We start from the raw sequence: 18625 nt of genomic DNA, 5'->3' as shown, positions 1-18625 counted from the left end.
AATTGATGCAGTACTTGTGTGTATCCTTACTGATACAGTACCAGTATACATTCGCACAATGATATAGTACCAGTGTACATTCTCACATTGCTGTGTGCCAGTATATCTTCGCTCAGGGGTATCACACACCCTCCAGGGTGTTTTTGTGTTGGATAATTTTCTGTACAATAGCTGGGGTAGGGGCAGTGATGCTGTGTGTTCTCATTGGTGGTATGTTCAGACCATCCCTTCATCTAAAGGGTTGTATTGTGTTATAAATTGGATAGCCCGGTAGTGAAGGATAGAATACTAGAGCCTGATCTTCAGTTGCTTCCAAGCCTTTATTCACAGAGCTCCACACAACAACACACCACACCCGAGAGTCAGCTCTCATAAATGGATACGAGAGAGTTCCCAATTGATACACACCACCAAAATACAATTAACACATTGATATAAATCACATGGATACAATTAACATGTTGTGGGGTTAGTGAGAGGGGACTTGTGTAGGTTTCCAAAAAGGGGATCTCAGACTGCTTGATATTTTCCCTGCTCTAGTTGGAGTCCATTCATCATGTGCTGTAACTGGCATATGCCCCATGGTATCTAATCCACAGATCTGTGGTGGGAAGAGTTAGGTTTTGCTATAGTTTAGGGGGGATGAATGTTCTTGCAGCTAGCATTAGAGTTGTGCTAGTCTGTGCATTTCAGGTGAATCTTGCTGCTCTGGGGTCTGGCCTAACAGGGGACATCAGTGCTGGTCATGGCCATTCTGGCATCCTGGATTACTTCCCAATCAGTTGAATTCCAGGGAAGGACTAGAAGATGTGTACTATTCTGGCAACATCAGCCCAACTGCTAGAGAGAATGTTTGGGAGGAAATAGCAAGCCAGTTGAACCTGGAATAAACATCCTGAAAACAGCTGAAAAAACAGTTCCAGGGTATGGCAAAGCGCACTAAAGAGAAACCTGTCTTCAATTTGCCAGGCCATGACCAACACCAAGGAGGACCAACAGAACCTAATGTGTTCAAGGACCAGCGAGAACTGTAGTGGAAATCCTTGGCCATTAGAGAGTGCAAGAGATGATTGTGCCGATAATGGACTTTACTGCCAGTAAATCCAAGAAATGTCATATTCTTATATCGTTCTCTGTCATACATGAACTAATATGATTAGTTTTGAATAGTAATTGAAAAATCAAGTTGTTTCCTATTAAATTTGATTTAAGTACACACGGACTACCATTGACTGACATGCCACTCCTGTAGTACTTTACAAATAGCCTTTGTTAAAATTCATGATACCTATAAAGGTGGCTGCATGTATTTTATACTGGATTAAAACTCTATTGTTAAATTGAAAGAACTCAAAGCCCTTCTCCGAATTTGAAAGGATAAATCTTACTGAGTTTTTTGTTTCTTCTTCTGAGCGATGTTACAAAGTTTCTTCAATATTAGAACTGTCAGCCCTGTAATCATTAGTAACACGGTCAGTAGGAAGATTATCACATCTGCACAATAGTAAGCGTACCAGGGAAGTCGGTAAAATTCAGAACGCAAATGTGCTGCACCTTTGTGTCGTGCAACATACTCAATCCAGAAAATGGCTCTCTCCATCGGAGACTCTGGTTGGTCCCTGTGGAGAGCAGAGAGTTTCTGCATGTTATCCTGATAAGATGTGTTGTTTATGACCTCATTAAGTGCCTGCAATAGATCTGCTGACTGCATGGTTGTAACATCAATCACTTTTGCTGCACCTCGGATTTCAAGTCTGAGTAAATTGTCAAACTGGTCAAAAAGCAGAGGAATGCCAACTATTGGCACCCCGTGATAGATGGCCTCATAAATTCCATTGGTGCCACCATGGGCAATGAAGGCTCGTGTCTTGGGGTGACCCAGTAGGTCATTCTGAGGGATCCATTTTGCCAGTAATGTATTATTTCCTATGTTGGGAGGGATCTTTCCTTCATATCTCCAAATAACTTTCTGGGGTACTTGAGCAAAGGCCTCTGCTATTTTCATTGTAATCTGCATTGGCAAAGAGCCGATCAAGGACCCCAATGACATCACAATAATCCCATGCTTCCCTGAGGTTTGGACAAACTCTTCAAATTCTGCCATTAGAGGTTTGGGTGGTTTACACTGGAATCCTCCAATGTACACAATATTTGGCATGGTTGGTCTAGGGAATTCAAAAATAAAATCTACTCTGATCAGCCACACATCTGCACTTAGGAGAACAGTCTTTATGTCTGTGTCTGGGCCCAGATATCTATGGCAGAGTTCATTATAAATGGGGTGAATGAGAAAGTCTCTAATATACCATTCAAAAAGACTATGGATGACATTTTGTGTTCTTTGGAGAAAATTCATTTTGTCTGTTAATTGTGATCCATACATTGGGATATAGGATGGTGGTGATGGGGCAAAGAGGAAATGTGCTTCCCCAGAGGTTATCCATCGAGCATTATACACGAAAGGGACTTTTAAATAATAAGCAATCATTGGACCGGTACCAAAAACAGGATCTGTAAGTACTAAGTCAAAGTTCGCATCTTCAAGTTGGTTTAACAAGCCTTTGTTTTCAAAAATTTGAATGCTAATCTTTTGATTCACACTATGACAGAAATACCAAAAAGACAGTAATTCATATTTGAACTTAAAGCCCCATACTGAGTGGTCACTTAAGGCATCCAGTGCCTTTTGTACAAAATTTTGCATAATTTCTTCAGTTTCAATTTTGGCATGGACTGTTTGAATCACAATGGATCGATATAGATCAGGGCTTTCTTTGATGAACCAAGCCTTTGAGGAATAAAGCACAGTGATGTTGTGTCCATGAAGTCTCAGTTCTTCTATTAGAATTTTCATATTAACCCAGTGACTTCCATCAACAGGTATAACCAATATATTAGCCCCCTGGGTAATTGGACAAGACAGCGTGATGATGATACTAATAATATAGACAGCCTGTAATCTGCTTTTCCATCCAGGATGCTCCATAGTGAGAGGAAATGATATCCAGATCCTGTTGGAGAATTGAATAGAAATATTGGTGATACAACATAAATTGGCAAATGGACATTTGTGATACAGTTTTGCCTTTACAGGGCACTACCATAACCAAATCAGATCTTTGGGCTGAATGGCTTCTAATATGAAATCGCAATTTTGGATACCATTGCGGCAGATTGTTTTGGATTTGCAGTACATGACCAAGGAACAGCAAGTTTCAATATCTGACCAGGGAGCAGTAAATTCTACATTTGTGCGTCAGGGAGCAACATAGTCCAGCACAGTGCACAGAGAGCAGAAAATTCCAGCCTTGTGTACCGGAAAGCAGCAAACTCAAGCACAGTATAACAGAAGGCAACAAGTGCAGTGTGACAGGGAGCAGCAAGTTCCAGCACAATGCACCAGGGATCTTTAAGTTCCAGCACAGTGACCTTGTGATTGCCGCCTTGGTGAGTTGCTAGTTTGAGCTATCTTGTCATGGATGCAAGGTTCGCCCTCACTGGATGAGAATGGGAATCTCCTGAGCCACTCGTGTGGACCTGCCGTATTCAGAGGTATGGCAGCTGTAGTAGAGCTCTGGGAGCAAGTCATTGGGCCCGATTTTACCAGGGGTGCGGGTTGGCAGCGGGTGGTCAGGCGGGCTCGAGGAAAACGCGCCGTCCAAATTGAGTGCGTTGCGCGCGTGATCGCGGGATGATTGATGTAATTAGCCGGCAGTTACGGGTTCCGCGCTTCTCAGCTGCGTGCCGGCGGCCTGCGCATGTGCATTGACGTCTGAGCGATGGTGGCGCTCTATTTAAAGGGGCAGTCCACCAAAGCCTCTCCAGCCACAAACTATACTCCATCAAGGATGGAGGAGCACAGGGGTAAGGCTGCTCCCCGTTTCACGGACCACGCCCTCCAGGTGCTGCTGGATGGGGTCCGCATGAGGAGGGAGACGCTGTTCCCCACAGATGGAAGGAGGTGCTCTGCCAGCGCCACCAAGAGGGCATGGGAGGAGGTGGCCGCGGAGGTCACAAGCAGGGGAAACACCACCCGCACTTGGATTCAGTGCCGCAAGAGATTCAATGACCTCACCAGGTCCGGGAAAGTGAGTACACTAACGCACTCTGCGTCACTCCGTCTTCCACATCACCTCAAACACCTCACAACCCCATCTCCACTGACAGCACTGCGCTCCCGCACCAATCCTCACAGCCACCCAACTATCATCCTCACAGTGCCTGCACGTACCCACCGTCCCTGTCCCCACTCGACCACTACCACACACCCCAATGCCCATACAATGGGATGGCCATGTGGCACACGCATCCTCCCATCCATCTGGCACACGCTCAACCCACTCACACCAATGCTTGAAGCGTCTCACATTGTAATCATCACTCAATAAAGTTTTTGTGTTTTGCCCTCACAGGATAAGAGGGCCGGGAACGCACGCGATAGGGCACGCACCGGAGGGGGCCCGCCACACGAGGTGGCCCTGACAGACGCCGAGGTCGAGGCACTGGAGATCAGCCGCACGCTGCATTGCCTGTCGATGGCGGATGGCGAGTCTGGTTCTGACGAAACGGCCGGTAAGGGAAAGCTGGCACTCATCACTCATGATCGTGAATGATCTTAGCATCACATGGCATATGCCGCACCGCCACATTTGGTCACATGCCTGATATTTCCCTCTGTTCTCTTGCAGGACCGTCTGCGATCGACGTTTCGGTTGAGGGCGATTCCTCAGAGGACATGCCCGTCTCTGAGGGTGCATCGTCACACATGAGCCTTGCATCCACCAGCGCAGATACACACACCTCGGTGGGTCCCCCCCTCAGTTCGTTGGGATTTTACATGGTGAGTCACCGCGCACACGTGAGCATGAGCAGACCCTGGTGGCAGGGTCAGCCGCGGAGGGTCCGCGTCGGTGGGAGCACTCTTCTCCAGGCTTTGCTCAGCCGGACCCAGATGCTGAACCCAGGGGGCCACCTGTCAAAAGGAGAGTCGTCGAGGGGCACCAGAACATTGCTGAGGTACTGGGAGAGGTGCCATGCGCACTCTCCACAATCGCACGGAGGATGGAGGAGTTCAACTCCTGCATGAGGGGAATGGTGGCACAGGTGCAGGAGGGTATCGCCGAGATAGTGTCGCAGGGACGTGAAGGCATCTCTGAGATAGTGTCACGGGTAGGTGTGGGAACGTCTGCGGTGGAGGACAGGCTAGCCTCCCTCGAGTGTCACGCACAGCTCACCAATGAGTCCATCCAGGCCCTCACAACGGCTGTTCGGATTCAGGGTGAACAACATTCTGCCGCCATCAACAGGTTGACAGATACATTGGAGGTGGCCTTGCAAGGTCTCACCCACGTCATCCAAACTGCCGTCCAGCAGGGTGGAAGGGGTGATGTGGGCCTTGGCCATGAGAGGGAAGATGGTGAACGGGGAAATGGAAGTGTGGACGCTACTCAAGGTGCCCCCACGTCTCACCCGTTGCCCCCCTCTCAACCAGTGCCCGCAATAGTCCATCCTCTCCAGGTGGCCGAGTCTGCCCCTGCACAGGTGCAGGAGGAGCAGTCTGTGGAGGTGCCCTCACGGGCACCGAAACCCAGGGGGCGTCGGCCCAAAGCATCTACCCGGTCAGGGCACGAACAGGAGCAACCTGCCACCACCTCTGCTGGAGCCACAGGGGTAGCACCACGTAGGGGGTCCCGAAAACGAAAGCCTAAAGTTCCGTGAGCACACAGGGATTGCACCAGGGTGTTTGTCTATTTGTTTTTTTTTAATTTCCACTCTTTGAATGTCACCACAAAATAAACTCACTTTTTCTCACCAATGCAGCCACCTCTTGTCCATAATTCTGCGGCTTGTGCAATATGTCCCTTCCGTGCGCCTCATCATGACGACGACCACCCCGTCCCACCCATTGGGCATAATACAGTGGGTGCAGGTGTACAGGTACCACTCTTCTGTGGAGGGAGCCTGTATGGACCCTCGTCTGTGCACGTTATGACATGTGAACGCCTCACACAGTGTGATGTTAGGAGAACCGTTGGCATATGAGTGCCTCCCTGGCCTGACGAGCACGCAGGTGAGCCGGTGTTCGGCGCATGGGTCGTTCCTCCTCCTCTCCCTCTTCCTCCTCCTCCTCCTCTTCCTCCTCCTCCTCCTCCTCATTGTCGTCCTCAATGTGGGTGGCGGGTGTGCATGGGGCCTCCTCCAGCGGCACCCCTCTCTGTAGTGCCATGTTATGCAGGGCACAGCAGACAACTATAATTCGTCCCACTCGGAGTGGCGTGTATTGGAGCGCTCCCCCGGAACGATCAAGGCACCTGAAGCGCATCTTGAGCAGCCCTATAGCCTGCTCAATTGTAGACCTGGTAGCAATGTGGCTGTCATTATACCGATGCTGCGGCTCGGTAATGGGGTTCCTCAGAGGTGTCATAAGCCACGTGTGCAGGGGATATCCCTTGTCGCCAAGGAGCCAGCCGTTGCCGGCGTTGGGTGCGTGGAAGAGGGGCGGGACGGTGGACTCCCTGAGGACGAAGGCATCGTGGAAGCTGCCAGGGTATCTGGCGCACACGTGTAGGAATCTCTGGCGGTGGTCACAAATGAGCTGGGCGTTCATGGAGTGATACCCTTTCCTGTTGATGAACAGCCCTGGCTCATGTGGTGGTGCCCGTATTGCTATGTGGGTGCAATCGATTACACCCTGCACCCGTGGGAAGCCAGCCACAGCATGGAATCCAACCGCCCTCTCCGTCTGGCTGCGCTCATCCATGGCGAAGTTGATGTAGGCCGAGGCCCTGTGGAACAACCCATCGGTGACCTGCCTTATGCACTTGTGTGCAGACGACTGACAGACCCCGGTGATGTCCCCCGTGGCACCCTGGAAGGATCCGGAGGCGAAGAAGTTGAGGGCAGTGGTGACTTTGACGGCGACGGGTAAGAAGATGCTGCTTGGTCCATCCGGGAGCAGCTCGTCATTGAGGAGGCTGCAGATGTCGGCGACTACCTGGCGAGTGACTCTGAGCCTACGTATGCACTGCTGCTCAGAGAGGTCCATGAAGCTGAGCCTCGGTCTGTAGACCCTGTGCGGAGGGTAGTGCCTCCTGCGACGCATCTCTCTCTGCGGATGCCCTCCATCCTGCTGTGCAGGTGGATGTGCCACAGCACCGTGTTGTGGGGATGCACGTCTCTGAGGCGGACGGCGTGGACTGCGAGGCTGCTGAGGCTGGTCATGCTGTTCGTCCTCCGAGGATGTCAACGCAGCACCCATCTGGCAGGTGTAGGTTTGCGGGGTTGTGCACGCTAGAAAAGTGTGTCCTCGCACAGGGGTTGCCCTTCCACGCCGGTGAATCTTCTTGCTTGGAGGAGGGTGGTGGAGGGCAGGCGTTGCCCAATGTTACGGAGTGTCCTCCTGCGTTGGTGAAGGCTCTCCCCCCCACCTGTGGAATGCACCTTGGCAGCTGCCACAGGCTGCTGGCTGCAACACGTCCGTTGAGAGTGTGAGTGTTTCCCCTAGTATGGGAAACAGTCTCATTTCACTGTAAAATCCCACACCTGTTAAATAAACAGCTCAATCAGGTCATTTAATGACCTGAAATACCTAGATAAATACACTCAAGTGGAACCCCGCTGGCTTTAATTGCCTGCGGGATTCCCACCAGCGGGGCCAACGCACGCATCCCTGCACGTCAGCACGGAACCCGGAAGTGGGCGGGATCGAGGCGCGATCTGGTCCCGCTCCTCGAAATCAGGATTTTAGAGGCCCCCCAGCCGAGAACGCACCCGGGACCGGGTGCTAAAATCGGGCCCATTGTCTCCTGTCTGAACCGGATGTTGTGTGATGTGGGAATAACAAAGAGAGGAAAGCTGTAAATAAATTCAACATAAATCACAACACCACCTGGTCTGCCTAATTATTGCCGTTGTCGAGGAGTGGGATGAAATTAGTTTAAACTTGCCAAATTGCTCTGTCTAGACACAGCCAGTGTGAGTCCATCCCTGAGGTTCTTCTCTGTGTCAGCGTTTTTGAAGCTGAAATGCAACGTGACACCAATGTACTGGCAGTGTAGGTACTTTTGTGTGTGTACAGCAGCAGGTTTATAGTCTGGGTCTGGGTAGTCCACCCATCGACCTCACTTGTCCATTTCCACTATCCTCGCTGACTTACGTTGCTCCCAGCTCCAAAGCCTTAAATTTAAATTCCTTGCTCTTATCTTTATATCTCTTCTTGGCTTCACCCTATCCTATTTCTGCAACCTTTTACAGCCCTGCATTTGCCCCAAAACACACCACATTTCTCATTCCAGCCTCTTCTGCATCCTCCCCTTTATTCACCTCATCATTGCTGGCAGAACTTCCAAGCGCCTGGGTCATACACTCTGTAATTCATTCTTTAAACCGCTCCATCTCCCTATGTCTCTCTCAAAACACATCTACTCGTCTAAGCTTTTGGTCGTCCTCCTAATCTCTCTTTTCCTGGCTTGGCGTCCAAGTTCTATACATCTATGAGTGTCTTGGTACATTTTTGGCATTAAAGACACTATATAAATGCAAGTTGTTATTGTTGGTGAATATTTCTGAGAATTATGGTGAGGGTATGAATGTTGGGAGTGGGATATGTTCACTGTTTGATCCGAGTGTCATTTCCAAGCATTCTCAGGGAACGTTGATATTTTGCTTCGGACAAACACAGAGTAAATCTTCTGCACTTGCAAGCTTGTCATAGCACAGATTGGGAGGAGCACAACAAGTCTTGCACTCTGATTCCATGACCTGCCTTAGTCAACTCTTAAAAGAGTACCAGTCTGCCATTTCAATTTCCTATACAAACCATTGTTTCTAAAAGAGATTTTGAGTCAATTAAGTTCCTATACGATCAGTTTCTTTATCTTGGCATTTGCCTATTGAGAACTAGGTGAAGACTGCCTGGCATTCTGCAGTAAAGGCGCTCGCAACGGAGACACTTTGATGGTGCAGTGACGAAATGGATTTAGCGGTGTGGTATTGAGACAGCTCAAAAAGGTATTAGGTTGAATCCCTGCTCTGTACTGAATTAGCTGTGGTTGGTCAATACAATTGGTCTCAGGACAGCCTTGCCTAATGGGGGAAAATCAGTCAAGAATTCCTGCTCCCATGTAGTGACCCCTAGAAATTGCACACGTAGATGTTAGTGAGGACTGGATGGGGTTCAGCTGATAGCACCCCGATCCCACCTTGGCTGGTAAGTAGGCTGCTGACATTATCTTGTTTCATACTTGGATAACAGCCACTTGGATGAAGTTTAGAAGGGCTGCCAGTGCCTGTGGAATTGCAGCATAGCAGGGGGAGGAGAAAACTGGAAAGAAACAACCAACAGTACATGCTTAAAGCCATCTACTCAGTTTGGACTCAAGTTAAATCCAGAAGAGAAAGGCAAAGATCTAACCAACTAGGCCACAGTTAGAATATTGGGCCCTGTTTTGGGTGCCCTACTTTAGGAATGATGTGGAGATGCCAGTGATGGACTGGGGTTGACAATTGTAAACAATTTTACAACACCAAGTTATAGTCCAACGATTTTATTTGAAATCTACAAGCTTTCGGAGGCTTCCTCCTTCCTCAGGTAAATGTCAGGAATTCCTCGAAGCCTACGCATTTATAAATCAGAGAACAATACATGGTGATTACAGACTGCCCCTGCAACTGCCCGTTGCCAAGGCAATCACCGTGTTCAGACAGAGAGGTGTCACCTATAGAACCCCCGAATATACATTCAACAAAAAAAACAAACAGGAAAAAAAACAGAGAGAGAGGCAGAAACATCCAGAAGGCAGAGAAAGCCAGCAAATGACCCGTTATATTAAAAACAGATAGCTTTTGTTCGCTGGTGGGCTTACATGTAGCGTGACATGAACCCAAGATCCCGGTTGAGGCCGTCCTCATGGGTGCGGAACTTGGCTATCAATTTCTGCTCGACAATTTTGCGTTGTCGTGTATCTTGAAGGCCGCCTTAGAGTACGCTTACCCGAAGGTCGGTGGCTGAATGTCCCTGACTGCTGAAGTGTTCCCCGACTGGGAGGGAACCCTCCTGTTTGGCGATTGTTGCGCGGTGTCCGTTCATCCGTTGTCGCAGTGTCTGCATGGTCTCGCCAATGTACCATGCTCTGGGGCATCCTTTCCAGCAACGTATGAGGTAGACAACGTTGGCCGAGTCACAGGAGTATGAACCATGCACCTGGTGGGTGGTGTCCTCTCGTGTGATGGTGTATTGTTCTCTGATTTATAAATGCGTAGGCTTCGAGGAATTCCTGACATTTACCTGAGGAAGGAGGAAGCCTCCGAAAGCTTGTAGATTTTCAAATAAAATCGTTGGACTATAACTTGGTGTTTTAAAATTGTTTACAACTACTTTAGGAAAGCAGTCAAAGCCATGGAGAGGGTACGGGAGGGATTCATTAGGATTGTACCAGGGATGTGAAGGATGAGAAAGGTTAGTTATGAGGAGAGACGAGAGAAACTTTTTACGAGAACAAATAAGCTCGAAAAGTTTTCATGAGGTAAATAGGGACAAACTATTTCTACTGGTGGGTGAGTTAGTAACTGGAAGGCATCAATTGATATCATTAAAAAATGACGGGAGAGTTTAGGAGAAATGTTTCCACACTGTTCCGGCTGAGCTGCGATTTTATCACCGCTGGTTTTGGCGGCAGATGAGGGCCCCACCTGCCTCTGGTGCAGCCTTGTTTGTAAATACAAATGGGGGTGCCACAACATACATGGGACATACGAACATATGAATTAAGAGCAGTAGGCCATTCGACCCCTTGAGCCTGCTCTGCCATTTGATAAGATCATGGCTGATCTGATTGTGACCTCAACCCTACTTTCCCGTCTACCTACTATAACCTTTGACTCCCTTGTTAATCAGGAATCTAACTCAGCCTTAAAAATATTCAATGACCTTGCCTCCACCACTCTCTGGGGAAGGGAGTTCCACAGACTCACGACCCTCTGAGAGAAAAAAATTCTCATCTCCGTCTTAAATGGGAGACTCCTTATTTTTAAACAGTGGCCCCTTGTTCGAGTCTCGCCCACAAAGGGAAACATCCCCTCAGCATCTACCGCTTCTAGTCCCCTCAGGATTTTCTATGTTTCAATAAGATCACCTCTCATTCTTCTAAACTCCAGAGTATACAGGCCCAACTTGTCTAACCTTTCCTCATAAGATAACCCCCTCATCCCAGGAATCAGTTGAGTGAACCTTCTCTGAACTGCCTCCAAAGCAATTACGTCCTTTCTTAAATAAGGAGACCAAAACTGCACACTGTATTCTAGATGTGGTCTCACCAATGCCCTGTACAACTGTAGCAAAACATCTCTACTTTTATATTCCATTCCCCTTGAATAAATGACAACATTCCATTTGCCTTCCTAATCACTTGCTGTACCTGCATACCAACTTTTTGTGATTCATGTACTAGGACACCAAGATCCCTCTGTACCTCAGAGTTCTGCAATCTCTCTCCATTTAAATAATATATTGCTTTTCTATTCCTCCGCTAAAGTGGACAAGTTCACATTTCCCACATTATTCTCCATCCGCCAAATTTTTGCCCACTCACTTAACCATTTATATCCCTTTGCAGACTCCTTATGTCCTCTTCACAACTTACTTTCCTACCTTTGTGTCATCAGCAAATTTAGCAACCATACATTTGGTCCCTTCATCCAAGTCATTGATATAGATTGTAAATAGTTGAGGCCCAAGCACTGATCCCTGTGGCACTCCACTTGTTACATCTTGCCAACCTGAAAGTGATCCATTTATGCCTACTCTTTGTTTCCTGTTAGTTAACCAATCCTTTATCCATGCTAATATGTTACCCTCTCCACCATGAGCTCTTATTTTGTGTAGTAGCCTTTGATATGGCACCTTGTCAAAAGCCTTCTGGAAATTCAAGTATACTACATCCACAGGATCCCCTTTATCCACGTTGCTTCTAACTTCCTCAAAGAACTCTAATAACGATTTCCCTTTCACAAAGCCATGTTGACGCTGTCTGAGTGCATTGAGATTTTCTAAATGCCTTTAATAATAATAGGGGACCCCGATGGAATTTAAACCCGTTTCTTAGCAGGACAACCGCCGCAGTCACCCCGCCAGGTAAAGCTGTTGGGAAGCCAGCAAGGCTGACTCAGGTAAGTTTATAAAAAAAACTTTCCTTAGTGGAGCCCGTAGCAGCAGGAGTGCTCCTCCGTGCCCCTGCTGCCTTCATCTTTCCCCCACCCCTGCCACGAGACCCTTGTCACATCCCCCTTCCCGCAATTACCGTACTGCTGCTAGTCTTCCACAGATGCTGGTGGGTGGCCCAGATTGTTCTTTTCCCCTTTCGGTAGGAAATGGCTGAGCAACTGACCGGTGGCATTCAAATGAGGCCTGACAGTTAAAATCTGCTGGGTCTCTGACTTCCACTCCCACACAGGATTATTGCCCACACCCACTGGCTTCCAGCCAGGAGTTAATATCAGCCCTCTTGTCTCTCATTGCTCCTCCCATCAGAACTTTCTATCAGTAACTCAGGCTGCCAGTCGTTTGTTTTGTTTAATTCTGATTTCCCCAAGAACTATTTTTGAACAGTTGTATGTACAGATACGAAAAGCAAGACTGCATATTTGACCTCAGACTGGCTATTCACAACATCTGAAAGATTAATTTTAACTTGTAGTTTATGAAACACTTATTAAATTATAATCTTTCACTTACTGATGAATCACAAATCGAGCGCTGTAGAATGTCTTGTATTCCAGGTGGCTGAGATTTCAGCTAAAGGAAGTATTACAGTAATGTAATCCAATAGGTTGGTACCAGTCTAAATATGTTTGGAATTTTAATCCTCTTTTGATTCACCATTTGCAATTAACTTTCTGTTACCATGGACAAATGATAAATCAAAATGAAGTATTTCCCCTGAGTCATCATTGCCTTTAGAATTAACCCCGTGATTCTGAATTGTTCCATTTTCATGGAAAGACGCAATGCATATTAGTGCACGGGCAAACTTTTTAGGTAACTTTTTTCCCCAACATTAATACGAATGGGGAAAGGCCAATTTAGTCTTAAAACTGCTGAATTGGAAAATGCTATGTTTGTGGGAGAGGTGCTGGGGTGGGCACATTTATCTGGTAGTGGAAATTGGTAACAGATTTACAGGACTGAATTTTCCAATTGGTAATAGTTTAATGTTGATGGTAAGCCATTTAAAATAAAGAACTATGCTGCACTGTGTCTAATGGAGGAAATGCTGGGGGTTTAGTCCTGAAACCTACCCAAGAAAGGGATTTAATTTACTGGAAACAAGTTATGCTAAACTAGTCGATCTCTTGTAGCTTTGTTCTTTGCCAAATGGAAACATAAGATTTGTTTGTTTCTCTCTTCATGTATGTCTGCCTGCTTGATTCCTGCTAAATATTTGTCTGCTTTCTGTTTTCTTCTTTGAGTTGCACTCCTTCTGTCTCCTTTTCCACTCTGCCACTCTCTGTATATCTGAGATTAAAAATAGAAAATTGGAACACCCTGGGCAGCCTCGAAACCTTCTGCAAAAGAGTTGCAGAGAAGAAGTGGAATGAAAGTTAGGGTTAGTGTGAACATCCACGTTAGGGTTAGCATTAATGTTAGAGTTAGGATTCGGGTTAGGGTTACCTTAGTATTGTATTAAAATTAGGGTAAGGTTTTATAGTTAGCGTTAGCCTCCACAACAGGGTTAGGAGCAGGATTAATATTAGGCTATGTTTTTGGGTTAGGGTTCCAATTGCCTCCAGGTAAGGATTAAAGTTTAACATAATTATCAGGATAGTTCTAGGGTGCCAATATAAATATTGCTGAATACCTCTGAAGCATTAGTCAAACAGTTGGTACAGCTACCTGCTCAGTAGGTTAATTTTTTAAGAGCTGATTTTTCAGAAATGCTGGGAAGTTTTTGGGGGGTTGGGGGAGGGGGTGGCGCAGTGGGGGGGAGAGTTCAGGCCAGCGCCCAGCCTTGGAACCCCAGTTGGGCTCCATCTCAGTTGCCCTGAGTGCTCGTATTCAGGTTCAACCTAGCCACAGGGCACTCGGCAGAAAGGAGGTCAGGCCCAAAAAAAAACCTGGTGTGGGGATTCCCTCCCTGCCTCATCTGACGTCAGCAGTCATGTTTGGGGCGGATGGAGGTTCTACCCCAAGTAGGCCCCAATGGAAACCCATGGCCACCTGGGGCATTTTCTCTCGAAACTGGAAGGAGAAACTGAGATTGGTCCTCATGACCTCCAGCGATAGCTGAATGAAAAAGTGACAAGTCAGAATCTTCTACCACACATATTTCACTCTGCACAAACTTAGAAAATTCCACCCGACCCCTATGGGTAATCGCTGGCAGATCTGCACCCTGAAGATCAGCCTGCCACATACATTTTGGTTCTACTTCACCCTCGGACCACTAAAACACTAATGGGCCTCAGCATCCCTCTGGACCCAAGCTCATGCATACTCGGTCTACTCTTAGCAGGAGAAGGAAACCCTATCACTCACAAGGGTCACTGAGATCCCACTTTGAGCAGCAAGAAAATGCATCCTCTTTATGATGCACAATCCAACACCCCCTACAACCAACATGTGATCTTGCCACATATGTGAGTCTGAGCACTTAATATATGGGCTACACGTGTAGCTGAGAACACCAGGAGCGATGGGCTCGCTTTCTGTGGGCCAACAGGCCACCCTCCCTAAACCCACAAAACCAGCCCAGCCCCAGGGCTACCTGCTGAGGAGACAGTCCCACAATTAACCCAGCCTTGTCACTGAGCATACCTCACTCTGCTGTATAGAACTGCCTAATTACGTATGACCCTTACTATATTTACCTTGATACACACTGATAAAGGCACCATCGCAGGTATTGTGTGTGGAACCATGTCCTGAGAGTGGGAAAATATCTCGCATAAAATAATTAAAACAATTTTAAAAATTAAAACAAAGAATGATCAACACAAATTTCATTCCTGTGATAGCGATCGGCAAGGTATTTCACCCTCTCTTGCCTTGACACCCCTGTGAACTCGTTCTTTTGCCAATTATTTTAAATCTATGACCTCTTGTTACTGACCCACTTGCCAAAGGAAACAATCTCTCCCTATTTGCTCTATCAAACCCATCATTATTTTGAATACCTCTATTAGGGCTCTCCTTAACCTTCTCTGCTCTAAGGAGAACAATCCCAGCTTCTCCGATCTCTCCAGATGTCTGTTCACATTAGACTAAAGACAGAGAGAGTGGGAAATGTGTTCCAGCAAAAACACACAGTACTGCACAGTGGAAGGAGTCAGTTGGATTTTTTACTCTGCTGAATCCCTGATTCCAGCTGTGCTCTGTGGAAGACACTGAGCACTGGCCAGGTATTTCCCCACACTGGGAGAGTGCAGCTCTCACACACCTCCCAGTGACTGGCTGAGAAGCCCTTCCTGTCTGCTGCAGTTGGCAAAATCAGCGTAAGAGCAGGAAGATTATTAATTTAGAGACATACACAACCTCACCAAAAACTAAATGATAAAGAGAAAAAGAACAGAAAATAAACATCTAGGAATTTTTGATACTCCACCTGCAGAGAGTTCATGGTCCTCTCCAACTGGGACATTAGCTATCACATGCTGATCAAAACTGCGCAAGGAGAAGGTTTGACTTGGCCTGGTATCACAGTACCAGAACACAATTGCGGCTGACATAGAAAGTTCATCATCACCCCTCAGATAATGAAGCAGTCCATGCCCACATGCAGCAAGACCTGGACAACATCCAGGATTGGGCTGAGAAGTGGCAAGTTACATTCGCGCCAGACAAGTGCCAAGCAATGACTATCTCCAACAAGAGAGAATCTAACCACCTCCCATTGACATTCAACGGCATTACCATCGCCGAATCCCCCACCATTAACATCCTGGGGGTCACCATTGACCAGAAATTTAACTGGATCAGCCACATTAAAACTGTGGCTATAAGAGCAGGTCAGAGGCTGGGTATTCTGCGGCGAGTGACTTACCTTCTGACTCCCCAAAGCCTTTCCACCATCTACAAGGCACATGTCAGGAGTGTGATGGAATACTGTCCACTTGCCTGGATGAGTGCAACTCCAACAACACTCAAGAAGCTTGACACCATCCAGGACAAAGCAGCCCACTTGATTGGCACCCCATCCACCACCCTAAACATTCACTCCCTCCAGCACCGGCCCACAGTGGCTGCAGTGTGTACCATCCACAGGATGCACTGCACCAACTGGCAAGGTTCCTCGACAGGCACCTCCCAAACCTGCAACCTCTACCACCTAGAAGGACAAGGGCAGCAGGCACATGGGAACAACACCACCTGCACATTCCCCTCCAAGTCACACACCATCCCGACTTGGAAATATATCGCCATTCCTTCATTGTCGCTGGGTCAAAATCCTGGAACTCCCCAGCTAACAGCACTGTGGCAGAACCTTCACCACACAGACTGCAGCAGTTCAAGAAGGCGGCTCACCACCACCTTCTCAAGGGCAATTAGGGATGGGAATAAATGTTGGCCTTGCCAGCGACGCCCACATACCATGAACGAATAAAAAAAAATCCTGTCTTTTTATGTGTCAAGTAGCACCTTCATTGAGAGCCCAGCAGTTCTACGTCTGTCCCACTCCAAAGTATCTTTGATAGCTTTGAGAATCTATTATGTTTTTAGGCTTTACTCAGAAATGTCTCTTGTGCTCGGCATTAAAGACCATTCCTGTAAGCAAGCCTTCACTACCTATGAACCAGAGTGTGGTCTTTGTTCACATAATATTTGACAATGCAGCAATGCTGAACTAACAGGTGCCCTCTCGTGATCTTTTGTTCTTTGGATAGCAGAAGAATAAACATAGCTATAGATAGAGCAGGAGGTAAGAGAGGAGGGGGAGTTGCGTTCTTGATTAGGGAGAACATCACGGCAGTAGTGAGAGGGGATATATCCAAGGGTTCGCCCACTGAGTCCATATGGGTAGAACTGAAAAATAAGAAGGGAGAGATCACTTTGATAGGATTGTACTACAGACCCCCAAATAGTCAACGGGAAATTGAGGAGCAAATATGTAAGGAGATTACAGACAGCTGCAAGAAAAATAGGGTGGTAATAGTAGGGGACTTTAACTTTCCCAACATTGACTGGGACAGCCATAGCATTAGGGGCTTGGATGGAGAGAAATTTGTTGAGTGTATTCAGGAGGAATTTCTCATTCAGTATGTGGATGGCCCGACTAGAGAGGGGGCAAAACTTGACCTCCTCTTGGGAAATAAGGAAGGGCAGGTGACAGAAGTGTTAGTGAGGGATCACTTTGGGACCAGTGATCATAATTCCATTAGTTTTAAGATAGCTATGGAGAAGGATAGGTCTGGCCCAAAAGTTAAAATTCTAAATTGGGGAAAGGCCAATTTTGATGGTATTAGACAGGAACTTTCAGAAGTTGATTGGGAGAGTCTGTTGGCAGGCAAAGGGACGTCTGGTAAGTGGGAGGCTTTCAAAAGTGTGTTAACCAGGGTTCAGGGTAAGCACATTCCTTATAAAGTGAAGGGCAAGGCTGGTAGAAGTAGGGAACCTTGGATGACTCGGGAGATTGAGGCACTAGTCAAAAATAAGAAGGAGGCATATGACATGCATAGGCAGCTGGGATCAAGTGGATCCCTTGAAGAGTATAGAGATTGCCGGAGTAGAGTTAAGAGAGAAATCAGGAGGGCAAAAAGGGGATATGAGATTGCTTTGGCAGATCAGGCAAAGGTGAATCCAAAGAGCTTCTACAAATACATAAAGGGCAAAAGGGTAACTAGGGAGAGAGTAGGGCCTCTTAAGGATCAACAAGGTCATCTATGTGCGGAACCACAAGAGATGGGTGAGATCCTGAATGAATATTTCACATCGGTATTTACGGTTGAGAAAGGCATGGATGTTAGGGAACTTGGGGAAATAAATAGTGATGTCTTGAGGAGTGTACATATTACAGAGAGGGAGGTGCTGGAAGTCTTAACGCGCATCAAGGTAGATAAATCTCCGGGACCTGATGAAATGTATCCCAGGACGTTATGGGAGGTTAGGGAGGAAATTGCGGGTCCCCTAGCAGAGATATTTGAATCATCCACCGCTACAGGTGAGGTGCCTGAAGATTGGAGGGTAGCAAATGTTGTGCCTTTGTTTAAGAAGGGCGGCAGGGAAAAGCCTGGGAACTACAGACCAGTGAGCCTGACATCTGTAGTGGGTAAGTTGTTAGAGGGTATTCTGAGGGACAGAATCTACAGGCATTTGGAGAGGCAGGGACTAATTAGGAACAGTCAGCATGGTTTTGTGAGAGGAAAATCATGTCTCACGAATTTGATTGAGTTTTTTGAAGGGGTAACCAAGAAGATAGATGAGGGCTGTGCAGTAGACGTGGTCTACATGGACTTCAGCAAAGCATTTGACAAGGTACCGCATGGTAGGTTGTTACATAAGGTTAAATCTCATGGGATCCAAGGTGAGGTAGCCAATTGGATACAAAATTGGCTTGACGACAGAAGACAGAGGGTGGTTGTCGAGGGTTGTTTTTCAAACTGGATGCCTGTGTCCAGCGGTGTGCCTCAGGGATCG

At 47.2% G+C, this 18625-nt stretch overlaps 1 pseudogene; it reads right to left on the bottom strand.

The window, feature by feature from the left end:
• Positions 1-301: 301 nt before the first annotated feature.
• Positions 302-12783, bottom strand: LOC137301775 (UDP-glucuronosyltransferase 2A1 pseudogene; annotated as a pseudogene).
• Positions 12784-18625: the final 5842 nt, after the last annotated feature.

This window comes from Heptranchias perlo, chromosome 34 (assembly GCF_035084215.1).
Source record: "Heptranchias perlo isolate sHepPer1 chromosome 34, sHepPer1.hap1, whole genome shotgun sequence".
NCBI classification, from domain to species: Eukaryota; Metazoa; Chordata; class Chondrichthyes; order Hexanchiformes; family Hexanchidae; genus Heptranchias; species Heptranchias perlo.
This window is presented reverse-complemented; position numbering and strand designations above follow the sequence as displayed.